A 22,113-nucleotide genomic window follows, 5' to 3' on the forward strand; every position below is an offset into this window, starting at 1 on the left:
TAAAACAACATAGAAATAAAATGGTGGTCCTTTAAAAAAAATAATTACTGTACATTTCTTGTAGTCAATATTGAAAGTTGTTGTCCAAAAGGTCATGTTACATTACTGGCTTTAAAATAGTTTTAAGTCACCAAGGACAAAAAAATGGCTCTTGTATTATAGAACCCTGGAAAGGCAATGTCACTCCAAAAGTGGTGGATGTCTAAAAATTGGAAATGAGCATTAAGGTCTGCAGTGTGAACGTAGAGATAACAAATTAAAAGGGTTTTGATTTTGACCTGCTGATCACCGAACAGGGCTGGTCAAGGTAAAAGTGCTTCCAATAAAGATAAAAGAGAAGAAAACTAATTTAATTCAGTCTTTTTAAAGAGGAAAAACTATCCATCACACTTTTAGCCTTCGGTACTTTCCTTTGCCGACATTTGTTGCCATTCACAATGTCTTCTCTGAAGCATGGAGACATATTTCATGAAAGTAGGTAAGCACACAGAGGGGGAGGTGTACCTGGGTGCCCCCCCAGGGCACCGTCCTGTCTCCGTTTCTCTTCATCCTCTACACCTCGGACTTCACCTACAACACGGACAGCTGCCATCTTCAGAAGTTCTCTGATGACTCGGCCATTGTGGGCTGTGTGTCTGAGGGGAACGAGCTGGAGTACCGGTCGGTCATCATGAAATTTGTGGACTGGTGTGAGAAGAACCATCTGTGCTTGAACACCAGTAAGACCAAGGAGATGGTGATCAACTTCAGGAGAAGACCCCCACCTCACTCACCTGTGAACATCCAGGGGCAGGACATAGAAACTGTGGAGAGTTTCAAATACCTGGGTGTTCACGTCAACAATAAACTGGACTGGACTCACAACGCCGACGCCCTGTATAAGAAGGGCCAGAGCCGGCTCCACCTCCTCAGGAGGCTGAGGTCCTTTGGAGTGAGCAGGCCTCTGCTTAAAACTTTCTATGACTCTGTGGTGGCCTCAGCCCTCCTCTACACTGTTGTCTGCTGGGCTCCTGGCAGTGCAGAGCGGGACAGAAAGAGACTGAACAAGCTGGTGAGGAAGGCCACTTCTGTCCTGGGCTGCTCTCTGGACTCAGTGGAGGAAGTGGCAGAGAGGAGGGTGTTGTCCAAGTTCACATCCATCATGGACAACACCTTCCACCCGCTGCACCAGACTGTAGAGGAGCTGAGCAGCTCCTTTAGTGCAAGACTTAGACATCCTGTCTGTAAAAAGGAGCGCTACCGCAGGTCATTTATTCCTGCTGCTATCAGACTTTACAGTGCTGCACTGTAACTGCAACTGTGACCATAACTGTAATAATTAATGTGCAATAACCAAGGTGCAATAATCTATTTAATACACTGTCCTACAACCCGTGCAATAATCCTGATGTAGTGACTTCTGCTGCTATCACCACCTGAACATAAGTCAGCCCACATGTATGTATGTATGTATGTATGTACAAATGTATACAATGTATATGCACATACATACGCGTAGGTGCGTATGTAAGTAGGCGCATAGATATATGTATATATTTAAGTATATAGATATGTTTATATATGTATATATATATATATATATATATATATATATATATATATATATATATATATAGACCACTAAGAATGTAAATGAGACATCATATGCCCATTCCTATTTCCTTTTTGTATTTTTTGGTATTCTTTCTGATCCATTGTATATACGAAGATTCACTGTATATAACTGAATGCACCTTCCCTACTCTGCACCTTCTTGTATGAGCCGATGTGACGAGTGAATTTCTCCATTGTGAGATCAATAAAGACCATCTTATCTTATCTTATCTTAAGAACTGAGCAAATATTATAGCTTTTTCTTTTAATTTCTAATGAGGAATTTTAATATAAAATAATTTAGATATCAAAATCTAATAATATTAGTCAGTAAGACTGCTTAAGGCCCCCACATTCTTGAGTCATTCTGTTGTTAAGAAAGACTTAAAAACAGAGAACTGTCTGTCTCACAAAGATACAGTTACGATTAAAAAGAACTGGGTTCACTAAGCTAACGAGTTAATATTCTGTTTAAGAAAAAGTGCTGTCTCACAACCAGCAGAGGGCAGTCTTACCTTCTCCGGGATTTAACGGGCCATGCGCGTCTTCACTGGGTCAAAGCACGCTGTGCTGATGCGCACCATCATCAATGAACACATGGACCTAAAGCTTTCTAGTTATTTTTGCTTTATTTAGCTTAGCTGAGGATAAAACAAATGGGCAAAAAAAAAAAAAACCCAAAAAAACAGCCAAGAGAAAAAAAAAAAAAATAAAAAAAAAAAAAAAAAATAAATATATATATATATATATATATATATATATATATATATATATATATATATATATATATATATATATATATATATATATATATATATATCAGAGAACCAGTTTTGTTACAGCAGTACATCTAATACCAACTGCATGTGCTTCTCAGTTCAATCTTGTGTGCTACTGACAACCTTCGGCATGCAACAAGAGGCTGACAGATTAGTGTTAAGCCAGCAGAGGCATGACAGCCTCCATGAAAATGATTTTCAAAAGAAAAGACCGGCTTTTGCCCGAATTATACCTGAATCGCTGGTTTAAACTGTTGTGGCGCAAAGCATGAAAATAGTCGAAGTTTGTCGGATTTAGACGTTGAAACTATTTTTTGAGAGAAGTAACTGAACCCAGTTTCGATTAAAAGTTTTAAATATTGCCGTCTCTCTGCCAGGTCAGGCGGACATGCACATGTAGCGGGAATCAAACCCTGTACTATCACCCTGAACACATCCTCACAGTGAAACAGGGTGGTGGCGGCATCATGCTGTGGGGAAGCTTTTCTTCAGCAAAGACGGCAAAGCTCATCAGAGTTGGGAAAATAGCTGTAGCTAATTGCATGATTTTCCTCTGGAAAAACTGTTAGAGGCTGCAATAAAGGAAAAAATATTGGAAAGCCACATATCGTTTCCCCCAAATAAAACACACATAACGGATTTAAGTTAACGGTTATCACATGAAGCAACAGGGGGAGATGTGTGAACCACAAAACCAATACAGAAGACACGTGATCTTTGCTCACGGAGATTATTATTCAAATATATTTCTGCTTCAATAATAATAATAATAATAATAATAATAATAATAATAATAATAATAATAATAATAATAATAATAATAATAATAATAATAATTATTATTATTATTATTATTATTATTATTATAGAAGCACTGTAAATATTTCTGTTTTTTACTATGGTGCTGAGGATTTGGGTTACACACACACACACACACACACACACACACACACACACACACACACACACACACACACACACACACACACACACACACGCGCGCGCGCGCGCTTGATTGAAGGTAATTTGTAGAGATCAATTAACAACGCTGTCCACCGTGCAGCCAGACATCGCGTATCTCAGTATAACTTAGAGCAGTTCTAATAGGGCTAAAATCTTATTCTTCTTATTAAAGTTAACTTTATTTTGAAGGTGCCCGCATGGCCCTTCCTGTCCCCTGCGGTCCATCTCCGCTGCTCTCCAATCAGGCGCTTCACGCTCCAGTGTTGCTGGAGGCTCTGAGGTGCGGAGCTGCGTCTCTCGTCCGTCGCTGCAGAAAACAGCCGCTCTCGCTCTCGCCGCCGTCCTCGGCTTTTGTTTTGCTTTTTGAAGTTCACCAGCGTCTGGGTTGAAAACTCTGTCCCCTTGCCGTAGTTACTTCCATCAACATCGCTTTGTTTCGCCCCCCCCTATCCTGTGATCTGCTGAAGTGGAAGCTGCGTCTCCTCCGCTGCGACTACCGGCGCGGATGTGCGGCTGTTCCCCTGCTCACCATGACCGGCTGAGTCACCAACTTTAGCTCCTAACAGGTAAGCTTAGAGCCGATCGCTCCCGGCAAATTCCCGTGATGATTAATATGAACGAATTTAGCTGAACCTGGTGTTTTTTTTATTTTATTTTTTTTATTATAAGTTAGAAATAAGTTCTGCTGAACAGGTGGCTCTGCGTCCCACCAATCCATCCCGGTTACCCCTCACTAGGGTTGCCAAATGTCTTGGAAAAAAGGAAGAAAAATGTGTGTCTAAAGTAAGGTTTGAGTCAAATGTTTACAAAATAATTTCATACACAGAAGAAAAGGCAAAAAAAAAAAATCATCATGACAGTAGGGTGGAAGATATTAGCTGACCAAGAAGTGTCCCTTATTTATGTTTCACGGAGTTGCCAATCTTACCCATCACCCCCTAAACCCTATTGAGCAGCCAGCATTCTGAGCCCAGACCTGTGTCCACGCCACTGAGGCTTCCACACTGTGGTCAGCTGAAACAGGGCAGTCTGGGAGCTGGGGGGGGGGGGGGGGGGGGGGGGGGGGGATGTCAGATGCCTTGATCACCTGCTGCAGTTCTGCAGCTGCCTCTTTATCGCCTCCTCCAGAGAGCAGAACCGTCCTCCGCCAGCTGAGCTGAGCTGGACACAAGCCTCCAGGCTCTGAAACCTGCGCGGAGTTTCCTGGACGGTCCCTTATGCCGCGGTGTGCTGAAACCTGAGCCGGGCCGCTGATGGAGCTTCTCTCCTGGGACCAGGGGACAGTAGGGATGCGTGGGTCAGACAGGAATTCCTCCCCAGCGGGGCCGCGGGTTGTGTTGAGATGGCTATAAATGGAAGATGGAGGCAGCTCTCTCAGCTGTCACATGTAATCCGGCAGAATCTGTGGAAACGGCGCATGAATAAATCAGAACCAAAGCCTTGACATAAACTGAACAGTTGAACTCCTCTGAACTGCGGGAAGTCCTTCTGGTTTTGTTATAGCACCGCTGCATATAGATGCTTGTGGCGGCACGGCCCAGCCTTTCACCTCAATCATGTGGCTCTTTGTTTCCAGACATTTTTGAGTAGCCGGCCATCTGCTTACTGAGGGCTCTGCTCCAGAGAATGATATCACATTACCTACTCTGGACCATGGCCCATGAATGGAGGTGTGCCCGTATGGTATCAGAAACACGGTTCTTCACACAACTTGGATTGTTCACACACTGCAGGCCCCATAGGCAGACCCCGCTGGTTGTCTACCTGTCCTGGACCCTGATAAAGCAGAACTCAGGCCATATGCACCAAACATCGATTAGAGGCCAACAACAAAATTTAAAAGTGTTTCAGAAAATTTCTTTGACAGGCTCCATTTTTGACTGACTTCGGTTATTTTTATTTTTTTTTTATCTTTTTTTTTTGTAATAGTTGTAAAACAAAAAAAGAGAAAACTGCAGGTTTCTTTGAAAGGGTTAGTAGTTTTGGACACAATAGAAAATAAAGGGATTAAAAGATAATTCGTCTCCATGCACCAAATCATATAACCTCGACCAATATCTGATTTTTATCAAACTCATAAAGTTGGATGGAGGTACATGTGTGCGGTTGATGGATTTATAAACTGAAAATGGTGGAAATTCTCAATTTTGATACATTTAATGAGTATGAGTATGAAAAAGAGATCTCAATCTCAAGGGACTTCCTGGTTAAATAAAGGTTAAATAAAAAAAATGAAAGGAGAGGGGCAGAGGTTGGATGACGGTGTCAATTTCATTCCCGCAGAACCTTTACAAACAGTGGATGTTGACTAGAGTGCTTTGCAGCCAAGGCAGACAAAGTATTAAAATACAGCAAATGAGTTGCAGTACAACAAAATATTAATATAAATTCTTATATGCTGCATGAGCTGTATTGAATTGTTATGGTCTACTTGAAGTAAACAGCTGAGAAAAAAATATGGATGTAAAGCAGAGATGTAAAAAGTTTGTGTGTTATGTACAACTAGCAGATTTTTCTGTATTCGAGCTCTCTGTCTCCAGCCAGAGACAATGACAAATTACATTTTTGGTTCATCTCTGGCTGAAGGTTAGCCAACAAAGCCTATATTCTCATATTTCAGAGCCTTTTTTGCATCTATGTTTGAAGGACCTTTATGGATATGTTCATTTGTTGCGGAAACTCAATGCATGTCATGTAGTGAAAAGCTTCAAATTTGAGTGAATTTTTCACCTCAGATTTCAGAAGAAAACATGTCTGCGGTACCTTTTTCTAAGTGATACATATACACAATGTTCAATATACAAATTATCAAATGAAGCAGAGATAAAATGACCAAAGTTTCTCATCGAACATGGAAACATTAATTGTTGATTGACCTTTATTGGTACCAGATAGGCACCTCCTATCGTCCATTAATCAACATCTTTCTGTTGGATTAGCTGCATCCACAGCTGGTATGCCTCTTCTCTTTTAATAGCTTTGTAAAGTTTTCAGCTTCCTTTGACTTCATGTTTAAACACCTCTCTGATGCTGAAAAAAGTAAGTAACAAACTTCTACACCAAAGAGTGTTGTTGACCTGGAAGTGTTCACTGATTGAAACCAATCTGGATCCATGATTTTTTTGTTCCAACTTGGGGGTCACTGGGGCAGGTAAAGCTGAAAACCGTCCGGTTTCTTGGGACATCTAAAAATTTTTGCTTTGTCATAATGAGGTAAAAATTGGAATAATTTCCCTTCGTGCACCAACCACCTGATGTTGGTGGGTTAAATCTCTCCCCTAGCTGTGGCATGGTCACTGAGCTTTTAAAGAAATGGTCTGGTTCCAGTCACCAGCACATTAATTGGTGCATTGCTAGTTTGGAATCTCCACATCTCATTCTGAGTTCAAATCGGAAGGTATCTTACATAAACGCCTGTTCTTTGCGCTCAGACTTTGACTTTAGACATTATTATGAAATGAACCGGATGCAGGAAGCGATGGGGTGTTCTCCTTGTTCTCCTCAGATCTTTCATGACACATAAAGAGCAATGGGTCATAAGGCCACCTCGGATGCAGCTGGTCGTTGAAAGGCAATGCGCCGCTGCTGAAGCCATCGCTTCCCTTTGCTTTCTCTAAATCATAAAAAAAAGGGACTCCCGGGCATATTTGGAGCATGGAAAGGGTCTGTGAGTTATAGGTGTCAAAGGTCGAGCATATTGTGAGGTGGGTAGTTCATCTTTAACAGCGTGAGAACTGCAAATGAATGAGATCAATGAAACGGGATAGTTTTAATGTTTCAGGCCAGAGCAGAGGAATCTCTAAACGCGGGGGCCTCGTCATCTGGCCGTCGCATTCCGCAGAAATACGCGAGGTGTATATTTAGCTGCGTTTTTGGGCACTTCAGGCATGAGCCGTGCGGTGCGCAATCAGGAAAGCAGGACAAGAACGACGGCCTCGATTGCGTCTTGTAAATAAGCGACGGCGCCGTTGATTAACACCGGGGAGAGGAAATGGAGCGGGGAAGAAATGCGGGCGCGAGGAGCCCGACAGAGTAGGTAAATCTGCGTCAGAGCGGGGAAGAATGTGCACAGCAGAATTTGGTGATAGAAATATTTTGGGGCGTTCCCCATATCGGTCGCTGCAACAGCTGGTGGTCCCTCATGGTGCATTCTTCCCTGCCTCTGTGTGTGTGTGTGTGTGTGTGTGTGTGTGTGTGTGTGTGTGTGTGTGAGCGCTGTAATGGGGTGTGGGAGAACACTTGCTCGGGCATCAACTGTGGCCACAGGCATCCCTGGGAAGATAATGGAAACTGAGAGCCATTGTCCTAACTCTAACCTCATATTTTCCCACCCTCTTTTCCAAGCCTTTCCTTTTTATTAGTTGCAAACTCTCGGGTGAAAACACCTCGCGTTTAGTCGAACTCGGCTTCGGATGTGCTTGGCTATCTGTCGAGTAGATTGAATCCCCCTGGCCTCAGCGAGCCCCCGAGGGAGTTGGCGGACACTCAGATTGGCAGCCTAATAAATACTCCTTTTCATTAGCAGCAAGCCCTTATTCATTGTACTTAAATGGAAATCCTCCTCGATCCTCTCATCCTATTTACCGCACAGGCTTTACAACGGAGGTACGGGACGTCTGTCAGAAAAGAACCCAAACAGATGTGTCAGACAGTCACATAATATGCCTGGATGCTTACAGGGTTCTTGAGTGTAAGTTTAATCTAATCTAAAATCCTGTTGCTCACCAGACATATTGCAGCTCCTGGTTAACCACCACTTTACAGGGGCGTCAGGGTTTATTCCGAGTAGCCTTGTGCCAGGCTGGTATCGATATGCAACATTATACCTCATTACCTTTGCAGGTATGAGGTTGCAAGATGGCAGAGCAGCTATTTTACGCAATAGTTTGAAAAAAAAAGTATTTTAGTGTCTGGCCCTCAGCTTTGTGGAAGCTTTTTTTTTCTTTGTAAGTGTTGATGCTGGGTTCCAGTTGGCTAGCGGGACATGCCGACCGCAGTTAGGTTGACCCAGCAACAGTCTTTGGTGGGAAAGTTGTTACTGAGGGAAGAAGACTTGGTTAGTTTATTTGAATGTAAGTGATGTATTTAAAAATGGGGATGGAGGGGGAAAACAAACAGGAAGTGAATGGAAACCATCATTTCAGAAAATGCTTAAAGGGAGAGTAGTAGGAAAAAGTAGCAAGGGGGGTGAAGTATAAGAAGCTTCTGAAAAAAGTGCAGACATTGGAGGCATGCTGGCTGTTGATTCCATCAAGGAGTGAGAGTTTACCTGCACTGAAGAAACTAAACTAAAAATAAGTAAAATTTTCTTGAAATTAGTGTATTTGTCCTTGATTTGAGCACGTAAATAAGATGGTTTGCCAATGGAATGAGATATTTTGCACTTAAAATAGGAACAACTCATCTCTATCATCTTATTTCAGGTGCAGTATATCTAATTATCTTAGTTTAGGGGTCAAAACACTCACTCCATTGGCAGATAATCTTATTTAGCTGCTCAATTCAAGGAACAATGCACTAATTTCAAGAAAATGTGACTTATTTTTAGCCCCGTTTTTGCAGTGTGAAGTTAAATGTGTTATAGGGAAGTCTGTCAAGTCTGTCTTATCAAGGAACCTTCTGGAGGAGGAAAAGCTGTCTCCTTTTTTAGTTAAGGTACAGGTCTACTATCTCTTCTGGAAATATACACATTTTAACACTTACAGCATTGGGTAGAAGTTTAAATATGAAGTCTGTCATCATTTGGTGGGTAGCTTTTAAATATTAGTGAAACCCTGTTTAGCTGTGGAACATCTACATTCATTTTTCAAGCTCTGCCTGGCAATAGAACCCCTTAGAAACAGACTAGCATAAAAACGGCAGAACAAGTCAAACCTGGACTAAATTCTTTTACGTTGATTACAGCCTCATTGAAACACACATGGTGAAATCCTTTACTCTTGTGAAAACAAACAAGAAGTTAATTCTTAGTTGCCATCAAATTATTTAAAGCATTTTTGCATTCCTTGCTCTTATGGTGAAATTTTCTCATTCCGATTTAAAAGAAAAAGGGAAGATGTTGAATTGGGCGATGAATAAACTTTGTGGTCATTAAAATGTGCTCCTTAAACTCATTGATTTATTGCAAGGTCACTGGAGGGTTGACCTTATGATGCTTCTGTTGCTGTTTTTACTTTTTTTTGCAGTGCTCTTGATAAACACTTGGTCTTAGGGGAACATTCTCCTCTCTTCCAGCATAACGTTTTAATTCCAAACATTAACATAACTTCCCTTATTTCCTATTGGTCAGTGGTTTTCAAGTATATCATGGAAGATTTTATGCGATTCTCCAACAGTTCAGTAATTGTTTCAGTTGTAAATCACATCTGCACATGGCATTAATAGTTGGACGGAGTGATTATGATTTAAAACTCAGACCCAGCACTACATGAGGTCTCCTTTTATTTCTACCTGAAATATTGCTTCATTTTTGGGTGCTTGAATCAAGCTACTAATATAAGCAATATGGTTACCTTAATCCTCACTGATGTAATCCTTTTTTTTGTGTAATCTTCTTACACAAAGTCAGAAGATTGGAAACCTTATTAGACCCAGAGGGTGTGGTTTTTATTGTTCTGAGGCAGGCTTGGTACAGTTGTGTATGTGCCATGTCACCAGCTCTTGGCTTCAGCCCTTACACAACTCCCCAGAGAGTCCGGGTCCAGCCTCCAGCCCATCCTCTACACAAAACCTTAAGCCCCCAGCTGCCCTTTTCTATATTGCCTCAGGCTCTAAACCCATTTATTCCTCTCTGTGTTTAGAACACATAGATATGCCTTTTTGTTTGATTTGATTGCAGCAGTTAAAATAACTGGATTATCTTGTTTTTGTTAAAAGAAACATCGTTTTTCCTAATGGTTGATAAATTAAGGCCCTATGCAGACCCCACTTTGAGATGTCAGGGCAATGATGCCCCTGCAGTTGGGATTAAAAGACTTGTTTCTGGAGCAGTGGCTATCTATTATTTTTAGTATTTGACAATGCTATCACAAAATGAATCAATTATTCAAAAATGGTGGAGGTTTCCATCCTTTATTTTTCTAATAAAACCTGTGCTTTGTGCAACCACATATGCAACTAAAGATCAGTCCAGTTCAACCTACTTATTCATTTAATTTATATGAGACCCCTTCGGCATTTATTTATATATATATATATATATATATATATATATATATATATTTATTAAAAACAAGTCCTTTTTAACATACTGGGACAACACTGTGGGGCGAGAGTAGTCACCGTAAAATCATTTCAAAACCACCTGATGGCAGATTTGACATTTTAAACTGCTTTTGTCATCTTCTGTTAGAGATTAGCGCAGATGCTAAAGCAATAATCTGTTCCCTAGAAAATGTAGAGCCCCGTCTTGAGTCTGAGATTTCCACGAGTGATAAGGGAGAGAGGTTGAAAGCAACAAAGCAAGCTGTAATATGTGCAGCCTTCCACTTATTGCTTAAAGGTCTGGCTGCCATTTGCCCTTGTCCTGGCTTGTCTTGCAATTAATAAAACAGCTTCCTCTTTGTAACTTTCTCAACTCTCTTTGCTTCCTCTCACTTTATTTAAAGCACGTTTCTGATATTGAAATTACTTATACTCACCTCAGCAAGTGTTGTTTTCAGCAGAACCTGGTAGCACTAGGCCTGTCACGGTAACAGATTTTGCTGGACAATAAGTTTTCCTAACAATTATCGTGATAAACCATATTATTGTCATTGGGAAACCTTTCTCAACTAATAAGATAACGGCATAATAACGCAGGTATATCCTCTCAACATACCAGCTCAGATAGATTAAGTGATTGGCCGCCATCGTTTGCCATTGAAAAACTCCCACACTGCAGCGGTCGTGTTCGGCTTTGACACCTATTTTATTTTATTTTCAAACTAGCCTTTCTTTGGCTCTCTCTCACGAGGCTTCCGTGCTAAGCTTTGAGCATGTGCCTACCTGACCCAAGATTTAACTCCTCCTTTATCAAGGAAACGAGACGGGAAGGGGCGAGCGGACACCGATGCGCCGTACTGGAGCCTTTTGTTATCCACTCTCAGAGAGAGGAGAGGGAATCACAGGGGGAGCATGCATCCACAAATTATCAAGCTTATTTTAATTAATCATATGGTTAAAATCTATCGTGCCATTCATTGATTTATTGCATAGTATACTGCATTTACTGAACTCAAGCAGATTTCATTATTATCTTCTTTAATTGTTCAAAGAAGATCAGGTCTCCAGCTGTGATGTCGCGTTAAATCAAAACAGGAATGTAAGGCCAAGTTGTAACCTGGAGTATTGTTCTACATCTACATCAAACTGCAGCCAGTTGTCTACGAAACATTTGATCCTCTTCATTAATATGCTCAGTTTGACCAAATCCTGTGCTTTTTACTTAACAGATAACTTTGAATTTGCTGATCATAACATGTTGACACTTCTATCGACTCCTTTGAGCCAGCTAAAAAGTATTTTTCTTTCAGTGTGTGTGTGTGTTATGGATTATTGTTCCATAACACATAAATGAAAAAATCCAAATAATCTGAGGTCTGATTGAATGCTGAGCCTCTGCTACTATTAAACACCAACCATAGAATTCTGAATAGCATAGCTCCCTGTCTGTCTATTAGCCTTCTGTCTCTTTTGAAGTCTTGCTGCATGTGGTGCTGTACAGATACACATGTGGGGCCATTTGGTGAACCACAAATATAAATTCTCTTCCCTCAAAGCATGCATGGTGCTAGGTGTCATGTCTCCCATGACACCTAGCACCATGCCCCCCAGGACAGTTGCTTTTGGATCTGGTGGAGTTATGCTAGCAATCTCTCAGACTCACAGGCGGAGCATTCCCTTTCTTCAGAAATGCCCTCACATTGGTTGATGAGGTCTTCGCTATGAGGTGGGGCTTTGGTGTTTTGGGCAGCTGGTATAAATACTCACAGCCTGAGAGAGGGAGAGACACTCCATATTGAATTTGCTTCATTGTTTGTCTTTCAGAATAGTTAAGGTAATTACTTCAGCTAACAAGGGCTGGCACCACCAGTGGTCAAGGAATGATCAATACCATTTGCACAGCAGTCAAGATAACATTCTGGGAATGCATTGATCAAGCAAACCCAACTCGACTGCTTTATTCTGCTGTCTATTGAGATAATGGATTTGGGATTACTTGCCCACGGATGTAAAGTAAGATTGAGAGGCTTTTGCTAAGTCAGCTTCCCTTTTCTTTCCTTGTTGTCTTCAGGGGTTCTGTCTTCTAAGGATGTTCATCTGATCCTCAGGTTTATCAGCAGTGAGTGACATTTTTACTGTCAGTTCAGACACTGGACGAGTTAAATCCCCTCTGTTGATCCAAGAGAAATGGTTGAAAATAAATGGAGATTTCATCTTCATGGTCACTACTGTATTGTTTACTGGCTAATTATCCTGAAACAAGCTGAAAGCCTTGTCCTTGGAATTTAGTTTGCAGTGCTGTCAGTATTTTGAGTCTGGGTCTATTTGCCCCTTTCTCAATTCCTATCCCTATTTTGTACCTAGGTGTGGACATGTTGTCAGCCTCTACTCCTATTTCATACTCGTATTGTACCAAACATTTGTGTATCAACACTCTTTGTTTTACGACCTGTACAACACTCGACCCTAAGAGGGGAAAGTTGCTTGTGTTGGCAGCAAAGGGACAATTGGTCTGCTGACTCCTTCCAGATTTAGATTCATACTTTATTGTCCCCAAGGGCAAATCTGTGTCCACATGCTGTTCCAGCGTTTACAAAAAACACACAGTAGAGTTAAAGGGGTGTGTTTTCATCAAACACTAGTTTTGGTGAGGAAAAGCAATCAGAATACATGGTTTGCATGGGCACAAAATCAATTAATCCAATCACAAAGTACATTTACATTCAGTGAGTAAAGTAAATAAAACACAAACAAATATGAAGCACCCAGAATTGACCTGCGCCAGGTTTCAAAAACGGTTCAGATGCCCTTCAATACACGATGAGAGACATGGGGCACACATGCGCAGTCAGGGCAGTTTTCTATAATCTGTATGATGTGATTGGAGTCTTTAGATGGACACTGTTCGGATTAACGATCGACATAAACCACCCGCCTCATTCGGAATTTTATTTTTTTTCCCCCGATTGTGTTTAAGATGATCACAGTATTCCAGTTGTCTTGTTTATATAACACATTTTTATTCTTATCAGCCATTCAATTCGATTACTTATGTCCATGTAATCATAGCTGTAGCATAGTAGATTGGTAGTTGCAATGTCCCAAGACATTGTTATTAATGTAATGCTGAGGGTTTTGAGACCGGTGATGGCAGAGGGGAAAAAGCTTTTTCCAACAGCTGAATTGAAGAGCTGGCCTGGTATAAGGCCTCTGCAGAACTTATTGACATGCTGTGGAGGTAAATCAACCCGATGGGCTGTAGCAGAGTTGACTGGATTTGGAGAACCCTGCCTTACACAGAGTAGAAGTAAACTGTATTGAAAAATGTGCTTTAAATCATGGTTTTGTCTGGGTGGATATGAAGCGCCTCCGTGTTGGGCGTGAATTAACTCTCAATTGTTAGGAAACGTCCTGCGGCAAATAGGGACATACAGGATTAGAGAAAGTTATGAATGAACCACCTAAAACCTCGGTTACAGACCGGTGAAGGGGGAAAAGGGACATCACTGTGGTATTACTAAAATCAAATTAAATGAGCCACAATGAAACCTGGCTAAATACTCAACTGGCTTTAAATGCAGAAATGTCCTGGTAATAACAAAGACGCCTTGACCAAAAGCCTTGTTGGCCAAAAGCTGTTACGCTGTACTGTACATGCTCAATGGAGGAAAAGAAAATAGAAATTAGTAATTAAGGACTATAACTCATTATGGACATGTTTATGAGAGGATTTTTTTTTATTTAGTAGTAAACTAAGAAACAATGGAGGCCCAATGAAACAAGAATTTCATAAATCTTTGCTATAATTACGGTGATTCATTGGAAAAACTCCTTCCTTTGTTTGGCGAAGCTTCATTATTTACTACAGAGGTTGGCTTTTTCACTAATTAATCGCTGCTGCTCACACAGCTTCCATGCACATGTTTAACCACAACTAGTGCTCTGAATGGAAGCAGCAAGAACCAGTGGGAGGAACATTTCTATTAATTATTGAATATTTTTAATCCGCATATAAACCCTAAGGCTGCCATCATTTTGTGGAGCTGATGTATGATTATGTACTAAAGCCTGTGGCTACCAGATGTTTTGAAATACAATTTACAGTTTTGTTTTAATGTTAGTGACACGAGGGATGAACCGAGAAGGTGTCTGATGAAAAGCTGTTGGGTGTAAGGCAAAAAGTGGGCGGAGCAATGTTGGCTCAATACATTGCTTGAACCTGACGGTTAAACAGATGTTGCCAGAAAGATTTCAGTATTTTCAGAAATTTTATGGGAATGCTAAGAGAACACCATCAATATGGTATAACTCTTAAAAAGAAACAGAATCAGACAAAATCGTTATTGCCAGGTCAAAGCGCTATGGATCTCAAGAAATGGCCGTCAAATTCTGATCAGTGCATATTTTTCATTGAATGAGTGTACCTGTCTTATTTTGAGCAAACTAAAGAATGACATTCAGAAAGCATAAATTGTCATTAAATCGAACACAGTTTGGCATTAGCTTGCATTGGCTTAATTTTTAGACCTTGATCAATGGTATTTATAAATTTTATTGTCTACTCAGTTTAAAAAAAATATTCCTTACTAACTTATTTGTAGTTGTTAATTCATTTTTATTGCCCTTCATCCATATTTTGTGACTGTAAGCACACATTAATAATTTGAAATGTTAGTTTAAAAAAGAAAAAAAAATGCATCTGAGTGAAAAACCTAATAAGAATGATGTGGATTTGAATTTCCTGAAACGGATATTCGTAAGATTTCTTCAAATCAGCTTACTGGGTTCTTAAGTTTTTCGTATCTGGATGTTGTTGGTAATTTAAAATCCTCTTAAGTGTCCCGCTGGTTAATGAAAAGCCGAAGGAAAGTAATAAGGTTGAAATTTAAGCCATAATGCTTCAAAGTCTCTGCCTCTTTGGCATCAGGTTGGCTGTCTATTTCCAGGGCAGAGGGAGCTGGTTTATTCGGAGCGGCGTTACAACCCACATCAGCACTTTCTTGCTGTCGTCTTATTAAGATCCAGTTATCTTGGGTTGCCAGCTGTGAAAATCCAGAAGGCAGGAACAAAAAGAAAGCACAGCTGTTGGTAACCACAAGAGAAAGGCACATTTAATATGGCAGAATTCATGTTGATTCTTTTGGGGGGAAAACATTGACTTTATTTTTGCTTTTTTTTTCTACTTTTATTCACTACTTCTGCATGTTGCGAAAGTAGAAAGAAGAAGCATGATTGTTCTGTAATGCATAATCTTTATTTCCACTGCATCTGCATTGGCATGATGTTAAGTTGTTACTCAAAAGCTGACATTTCCGTTGGACCAAACCAGCGGCTCCCCGGGAAACGCAGATCTTGTTCCATGTGAGATTCTCCGGAAGTTTATTGACCCTGAGAGGGGCTTTAAAGGATTCGGTCCTCTGGCTCACAAGGTCTGACGGATGCCCTTTTTTGCCAAGCCCTTCCATGCCTTTTGAGTGGATGCTCATTCAGTGTTTTATTAGATGGGGAGAGGAACAGAACAGAATAATTCAGTGAAGGACCGCGGCCCCTGGGTGGCTTACAGCTGAGAAGCGGCGTGTTTTGTGTCTGCTTGCTCCAACCGCAGCAGCTGCAGGAGAAAAAAGAGGAAATCATTTAGACGGTTTGTTTGACCTGTTCAATGATGGCGGGAAGAGTCGGCATCTAGTTAGCAGTTAACCGCACGGAAAACACTAAGGCTTATTGACATAATGACACTCTTTGCTCATATCTAGAGCAGCATTTAGTTATATGTACTGAAAAACTTTGGATTAAACAAATCTTTTAGCAATACCAGATGAAATTTCCTAGATGGGGTCAAAAGAGAGTAGGCTGACTGGTTTAAGATAACGGAATACACGCAATAAACGGAAACCATAAGTCAAACGGTTCAGAAGACCATAACAGGAACAACTGTCCGCTAAGAAACCAGAACCTGACAAGATCAGGTCCAGTCAGTCTTAGCTTCAGCTGCCACATTCTCCATGTTTAAAGTGTTCATACGAGACGGGTCTACCCTGTCTCGTATGAACGCTTTAAACTGGTGTGCTGGTGTTATATTGATGTGGGAGAAATTTTCTTGCCACCCTTTTGGCCCATTAGCACCAGCTGAGCATCTTTTAAATCCCACAGCCTACCTGAGTAACGTTGGTGATCATGTCCATCTCTTTCAGGATGCGCACCCATCTTCTGATGCCTACTTCCATCATAAGATGAGACGAAGATTTCTGTCAACTTGTTGAGTCTTTTGATACCAAGAATTAAGGCAATTCTGATGGCATTTGGGGGGGGGGGGGGGTGAACCGGTCCCAGCAAAGCGCACCTTATAAAGTGACCAGACACATTTTGTTTTTATATCCACTAAACAAAACGGTAGCCTCGTGAGACCATCCTGATCTCGCGAGCTTTCAAGGTTTCACTCGCAGATCAGTCTGGCTACTTTCCGTTAAAGAAAATTTGGAGCCGTTCACCAAACAAACGTCCAATCAGCGTTGGCTTTGAGGCGGGTTGAGGTGTGACGCAACGAGAAGCGCGACAGTTCAGTCTAAAGAACATGGCGGCTTCAGCCGATGAAACTAGCGTTAGCGTGGCTATCGAGCAAGTTTTATTGGAATTACAGAGTGTTTCTTCACTGAAAGAAGAGCAAAACACTGCTCTGGAGGCTTTTCTCAGAGGAAAAGATGTTTTTGCTCTTCTCCCGACTGATTTCAGCAAGAGCTTGTGGTTGTGTTTTCGTCGTCGCTGTTAGTACGTCATATGCTTCGTTGATCTGATTGGTTTATTTGGCCCGTCTATCGCCAACATTGGCCAATCAGCTAACCAGTATTTTTGCCCCTTCCCAAAATTACTTCAACGGAAGGTTTCCAGATGGATATGCGAAGCAAATCCATCCGGCGGAGTCAGGTTAGCAAAACGGGTCCGAACGGCCAAAGACGACGAGGTCATCAGAGGGGATAATCAGGGCTGGCCTTCCCTCCATCCAGGACTTGTGCAGGTCTTGGGTCAGGAGGAGGGCGGACCCCACAGGGTACGGAATATTCACGTACATGCAGAAAAGAAAAGTAGGTTGTGGTTCTTTTCTTGAACCTTTGTTAGCGAAGCAAAGCTGAGCCTTAGGAACCCCTCTTGAAAGTCTCATAACTCAGCAGGAGGTTGAGTACAAGAATTAATTACTGCTGATCAACAACAATGTCCTCACACGCTAATGAAATATGCATCAGGTTAATTAAGCATTTTCCCCCTGATGAAATAAAGAAACGAAAGCATCAGTTTTTTTTTTTTTACGTGCAACAAAAGGAATAATTTAGCTGAATGGGAGTGTATATTTTACCAGCACATACAGAACTACTGACCAGACGGTGATTGGGAGGAAATGACCCAAACACAGTAAATTAACCCTTAGATGTGATGTGTTGTCTTAGACCAGAGGTGAAAATGCGTGACTAGCTGTTCCACTACCTGCTTCTGTATTTTGGTTGGTGGTTTCAGCTCAGCAAAGCTGAATAACAGACAGCTGTGTACAAATGGCGGATATGAAACAGATGTAAAAGTCTATTTCTGTTGTTCAGTTCTTTTTATACCTTTAACTGAGTTCCAGAGCTATCAGCAAACTGATATCGTGTCCTGTTATGGTGTCGTATCATTTCCTCAAGTGATGAGGCAAAAAAAGTAAAAGGAGCTTTTTTTTAAACCCTTTTTTTCTCTGAATAAGCACATTGTAACCCTTGAACTAACTGATCTGGTTCTGCTTTTTAAAACAAATCTAATTGTCTGCAATTAGACCAGGGGCAATTTGCCTGTGAGCAATATATAAACAACTTCCATACAAAAACCACTTCCTATAGTACAGCTGAAAGGTTCCTCAAATTGTTTCATTTGGTTTGACTACAACTTTGAAAGAGATGCACACGAAAGTCTAGTCAACAGTGTAGATCACCTTTTACTAAGGTGTTTATTTTTTTAACAAAAAAATAGTCTCAACATCAAATTCAGAGGCAAATGGAAGCATACAGTGGCACACTAATTATTAGCAGTATGGGGATCAAATTTGACGTTTTACTACTGTGACAGCCCTACTGCACAGCCTGAAAAAGATGCAGTTAAAATGTAACCTTCCTCTGTTTTTTTTTCAATGTTGGAGGCTTTGTCATAAATTGTTCTTGTGAGCTCAAGCTCCTATTACACATCAAAAAAATATTTTATTTTACATTTTATCAGTGTTTAACATTTGTCAACTGACCAACACTAAAAAACAAAAAAAACCTATTGTATGACTAAAATATTGATGGGGACGATTTAGTAATGTTTAAACATTAGATGTATCTCACAGGGCTCCAACTATTCCTTTTTGGCATAACCAGAAATATAATTGTATTTATAGGCAGAGTTTGGGAATGACTAAGGCCCTTTGATTTGATTGGCTGGAATATGCTGATAATAGTGACTTTGTTTCAGACATTACTTGGCAGTTGATTGAGCAACATGCCTGCCCCCTGACAAATGGTGTCTGCTGTGGACTTTCCAGACTGGTCTGTGTAACTGACCATCTGGTGTGTCAGGTTAGCTCTCTGTAGGATTCTCCTGAAAAACAGATCGTATGACAAATTATCCTTCCAGTAATATGCCTCCTCATCCATCCATGTGAATACATGCAGCTTAGACCTGAGCCCTCGTTGAAGTATAACATCATAAATGGATGGAAGGGCCTAACTGAAACACCTTTAACCAACAAAAACAACAAAAGAAACCAACTACGGTGAGAAGAATCATGATCTGTTTCCTTTTCTCTTTTCAGTTATAGCTAGGGTGTTAATATGACACATATCGAATCTAATAGAAAAATTCGAATCACCCGTTTCCTGAAGCTTCGAGTCAAACATCTGCAAACCAAATGGAAAAAGATGTCAAAACATTAAAAAAGCGGAGCTTTCTGCTCCATCCATCAGTGCTCATTTAACTCATCGGGCTGCTGAAACAAATTAATGTCTGTCTGTGGGGATACGTTTTTTTTTTAACTATATATTAATAATTGTATGATTGTTAAAGAAGTTTCTGTGCTCATTTCCTCCACTGTTTAGGTGGTGGATCAGCCAACCTGCTCTGTTTCCACCATCTTCCCTAGTTAAGACACTCTTAGGCTCGCTCTTAGCCTTCCTCACTACTCTTAACATATTTTTTCACGTTTAGGCCTCTGAAGGCCCAAGGTCCTTTTGTGAATAACTTTTATCGTACCAAAGTAAAATTCTAAGAAAAATCTTAGAATTCAGGAAATTCGTTCTAGAATTCTGAGATTGGACTAGAAAGCTACATTCACTCCAGACACGATCCAGGTGAATTTTGGATGCTGCGTGTGGATGACGGTTGCTTCCAGTGGTACTTCCGTCTTTCCAGGACTGAGCTTGAGGAGTTGCTACCCCGCGGTGGACGGTTCTCCTACCAGGTCGCCACCAGCAGTTATCTTTGATCAGTAAATCCATCAGTGCTGAATAGAAATATAATCCAATTGTACTGTTTAAATATGTAACACATAAAATAACATTTGATGCTTAAATAAATGGGTGAGGAACACCCTTAATGTAATGCAAATTGATAGAAAGGTTTACATTTTTTAACTCGGGCGAAATTTCGCTTTGCTTTATTCACTCTACTGCGCTGTGAAGATAAAGTGTAACAGCATGGAAATGGCTCCATCTTTCCTAATTTCTTTTAATTAGTACATGCTGGGATAACACAGTAATTTGAGAATTATTTGGATAGAGAAAGACTGTGCTTATTCCCATAGAGATCATTTAATTTTCAGAACTAGGGCCAGACGATAATTCAATAACAATATATATCGATTGATAGATGTATATCGATGATAGAAAAAAAAGGTCAATAAAAAGTTCAGTAGAATAACAGTTTTCTTTCCTTTTGCATTCTAGCCTATTATGTATATAATATGTATATATATATATATATATATATATATATATATATATATATATATATATATATATATATATATATATATATATATACACACACACATTATAGGCTGAAATGAAATGTATAATGAATATATAATGTAAGTTAATATTACAGTCATTACTTCCTCCCAACCAATCAAAAACTCAAACCCAGGCTGCCACCAATCTCCACATCTTCAAAAAGTACAAAAAGCACACTTTATCCTTTCTCTTTTAAAAACTTGCAGTTTTGGTAAAAAGTCAGCTGAATAAAGGGTTGAGTTTGAATTCAGTGTTTGTGTGTTTTGTATTTAAAAATAGGTCACTAAGCAACAGCATAAAATGGCCAGGGTTGCACTTAAAATATATGTTTTCAATTTGTTGACTATTATCAATAAATATGATTTCTATTTTATCGATATGTTTTTTTTGCTACATCGTCCAGCCCTATTCAGAACTTGGCTTCATGATGCCCTTGGTTGTAGACAGATGGTAGCTGGTTACTAGGTGGGGTCTTCCTCCCTTTTGTTATTCTTGGTTACCCCTATGATACCCCTCACCAGGCTCTGCTCACATATATCAGTAGGTTGTGTCTTCACGTCAAAGTGTTTGCTGGCGATATGAGAAACAGGCCAGTGCGATGCTCTGAGCCGGATGGCCGGCCCATTAGTTGAACAGTAGTTGGATCAAGTCTGTTTATCCAGCTGCTGGGTTCGCCCCCTGCCAGGCACTCAGACATACTTCTGTTCTGGCTGCAGTCTCTCGCTTCTACACAAGCTTTAACCCTTCTTTGCCACTTTCTGCCAAATTCAGAAGGATTTGAATTAGAGATTTGTGTTGAAATGTCCAGTTTCCATGCAGCAGGCTATCTTATACCCTCCTCCTCCTGTCTTTGTTACCCCTACCTAAATGGATTCTGTCTACATTTGCCATGTCCGCCTGCTTTTATTCCCCTCCCTCTTTCCCTCTCTCATGTCATTCTTTGTATCTTTTTTCTTATTCTCGGATCTACAGTTTGACCCCAGTTGCCCTTGACACATGCATTTCTATAGCCTCAGCCAATCAATAGAGGCTCCTGCCTCCCAATGTCAGATGTCGGCTCCACTAATTGAAACTAACAACAACTCCCCGTGAGCGACAATGACTATTTTTTTTTTTGCTGTCTTTTGTGTGTGTTGCGATGATGAATGGGAAGGATGGGGGCTCTGCCACATTCGGATGGTGATCGCCCCGTCATCAGCTTTTGTCCAGGCCTTTGTTATTGGCTTATAAGGAGAAAAATTGTTCCCAGAACATGTCAGCTTTATAGGGCCGCCATGAAGTGCTAATGATTTATGGTTGAAGGTTTTTTCACTTTAACATTTAAAATAAGAGACCATTCAATATATATAGACGGACATTATTCTGTTTTCATGTTAACAAAACACTTATAAAACGGTTTACGGCTACCAGGTCTAAACTGATTTGGTTTAGATCTGATCTAAGTCTAATAAGTTGGTGTGTGTTGTTCTCTGCACAGAAAATATGTCTTAGTTAACAGGAGACTTGCAAACTAAAAACAGGATGAATAGGATTTCTTGAATTTATTAATTTCCAAATTCACGCTACAG

General features: G+C 40.5%; 1 protein-coding gene across 3 annotated transcripts in view; it reads left to right on the forward strand.

Annotated features, from left to right (window-relative positions):
- The first annotated feature begins 3,576 nt into the window (after positions 1 to 3,576).
- The window catches only part of LOC105934241 (plexin-B1), a 101,493-nt gene continuing 82,956 nt past the window's right edge, over positions 3,577 to 22,113 (forward strand). For 2 of the 3 annotated variants that reach the window (XM_036152055.1, XM_036152081.1), the window contains exon 1: positions 3,577 to 3,901. The gene's annotated coding sequence lies outside the window, so the exon portion shown is untranslated. The remainder of the gene's footprint in view (positions 3,902 to 22,113) is intronic. The other variant, XM_036152157.1, reaches the window with a different exon arrangement.

This window comes from Fundulus heteroclitus, chromosome 1 (assembly GCF_011125445.2).
Source record: "Fundulus heteroclitus isolate FHET01 chromosome 1, MU-UCD_Fhet_4.1, whole genome shotgun sequence".
Lineage (NCBI taxonomy): Eukaryota > Metazoa > Chordata > Actinopteri > Cyprinodontiformes > Fundulidae > Fundulus > Fundulus heteroclitus.